The sequence below is a fragment of the Cucurbita maxima genome, unplaced genomic scaffold (assembly GCF_002738345.1).
Source record: "Cucurbita maxima cultivar Rimu unplaced genomic scaffold, Cmax_1.0 Cma_Scf00045, whole genome shotgun sequence".
Lineage (NCBI taxonomy): Eukaryota > Viridiplantae > Streptophyta > Magnoliopsida > Cucurbitales > Cucurbitaceae > Cucurbita > Cucurbita maxima.
The window spans coordinates 797684-799871 of NW_019272061.1; the positions used below are offsets into that span (position 1 = coordinate 797684).

The following is a 2188-nucleotide window of genomic DNA, read 5'->3' on the forward strand; positions in this document are numbered from 1 at the left end:
GATTGCACATTTGATAACACTTACATTTCGTTATATATAAAACTTATTATATATACTATCGACTAAACTTAAAGTTGACGTATATGGAATGATACTTCATAACATATTAGGTATAAAAGATTTCCATTCATAATTGAAATTTCACAATCTATTTACAAAGTTATTGAAGGATAAAAGTATTTGTTGTATCTAATTACAAAAAAACATAAATGGTTGAATCTCCAACAACTACATCTAGTGTTGTAATCCACAAGAACAACTTCCCATTGTTTGCTAATCTCCAATCAAACTTGTACTTTTCATTCCCGAGAGAGATTTTTCATAACATCTCCAACAATGTACCACCTTACAGACAAGACATCTATAATTGAGTTAATTAAAATGACAATATCATGTAGTATATGGACAAGCAACTTATATAAAAATAGATCTACTCCAAACTAAGAATGAGGTGACCAAAATTTGATAAAAGCATGTGGATGGACATGTGCCTTTTAGATTTAGGAGGAGGATTAAAGCAAAATCCAACTCTAACATAGAATCCAAAAGAGAGAATTGATTATCGAAGCTTTTGGTCCGTACAAATTTACTTCTAATATATTAAATCAAACATTTAACAAATTACACATGCATATATTGTATATTTTTAATGTTTATATATGAATGGATTCTCATTGCATTCTCAATCATATTGGCATTAGATATAGCCAATGCCATACAAATCCCATTTCCACAGCCTGCATATCTTCTCCAAGCAAGAGTTTAGAAAATCTTTCCTTCAACATCTCAATCTATATAATCCCCACACACCATTAAAATATAAATACAATTTATATGGACAAACCCACAAAGAAAAGAGGGCCAAAATTACCTGACGATGAAGATACTTTCTTCTTCAACTTCCTATTAACATAGTGTTTTTCTTCTTTATCAGCAACATTAGGTTAATACAATCGGGTCCGTTAGCCTTTCGAGTGAACCAACTCAATGAAGAAAGGAAGATAGTCCTCAGAGCCACTATGACTGTGCTCCTAAAGCCCTATGGTCTCCAATGTAAGAAAATCAGAGCTTGAGCTAATCTCGCGTCCTTGTTCTTCAATCAAATGGTCAAACGTCTCATTTTCAGGCACAATGTGACCAATTCCTTTGCTTTTCAACCGCACTCTCCTCCATGACAATTTTCCCTCCTCAATCACAACCCTAGCACAAAATCAAAGCAACCCAATTAGACTCCACCCACTAGAAGCCTTATCAATCCAAACTCTTCTGCAAATCAAGCACAAAACATAATTTTTGGACAGAGATTTCAACATCCAGAAAGCCAAATCAAAGAATATGGGGTTCGAAATGATTTAAGGCCACTATTATTAAAGCTAAAAGATAGAGAAAGATAGCCATAAAAAAAATTCAAAGAAAAAGAAGAAATAGGTCGGAGTATGAAAAAATTGGAATTAAAAAAAAAACACTCGTTCATCTCACCATTGCCTTCGAACTCAAAAAGCTACAAATGCTCCTCCCCACAGAGAGCGACAAATCATATTTGAAGATTACGAAGAAATTAGGGTTTAGAAATTTTGGATCGAGAGAAGAAGAAACATAACAGAAGTGAGAATAAAAAGGGGCTGGAGAGAATAAAGGTAGGAGCAAAATAAAAAATGAATGATAAATAATAATAAAAAAAAAAACGTCCCTAAATCAAACTTTGTTGGGTCCACTTGTTTTTTTGAAGGCCTTCTATAGCATGATTTGAAAAATGCTATAACGAAAAGCTACCGTTTCTTGTAGTGTCACTATCTAATTTGCTTCTATTGAAAGGGTCCAAATTTATTTTTCCAAGTTGTATACTTATCACTGGTTAACTTTTTAGTGGCCAATACTAAGAATAAGAATAAAGAGCTTGAAATATTACGCCTAATACTATGCCATCAATTCTAGAATAAAAAAAAAATTATGGTTTTGAAATTCTAATTTTATCTCACTCTTTCTCTTCCCCTATAGTTTTTATAAGATTATAAAACTTTTGAATCATTTAATGTTGGGAGTCTAACACATTGAAGGTCTTTGGTTTATGTTCCAATTGAAAAAAATAACTAAGCATATAAGAGATTAAGACTTCTGTTGAACACACCCATTGTCCAATTTACTATTTTTGGCAAGAAATTTTTGAAACTTCTTTGATAATATGCTT

At 32.1% G+C, this 2188-nt stretch overlaps 1 long non-coding RNA gene across 1 annotated transcript; it reads right to left on the reverse strand.

The window, feature by feature from the left end:
* Positions 1 to 612: 612 nt before the first annotated feature.
* LOC111470461 lies at positions 613 to 1444 on the reverse strand. The gene is made up of 2 exons (XR_002715039.1): positions 872 to 1444; positions 613 to 791 (listed from the first exon to the last, which is right to left on the reverse strand). It is a non-coding gene; the product is annotated as an uncharacterized LOC111470461 (long non-coding RNA).
* Between the last annotated feature and the right edge of the window lie 744 nt (positions 1445 to 2188).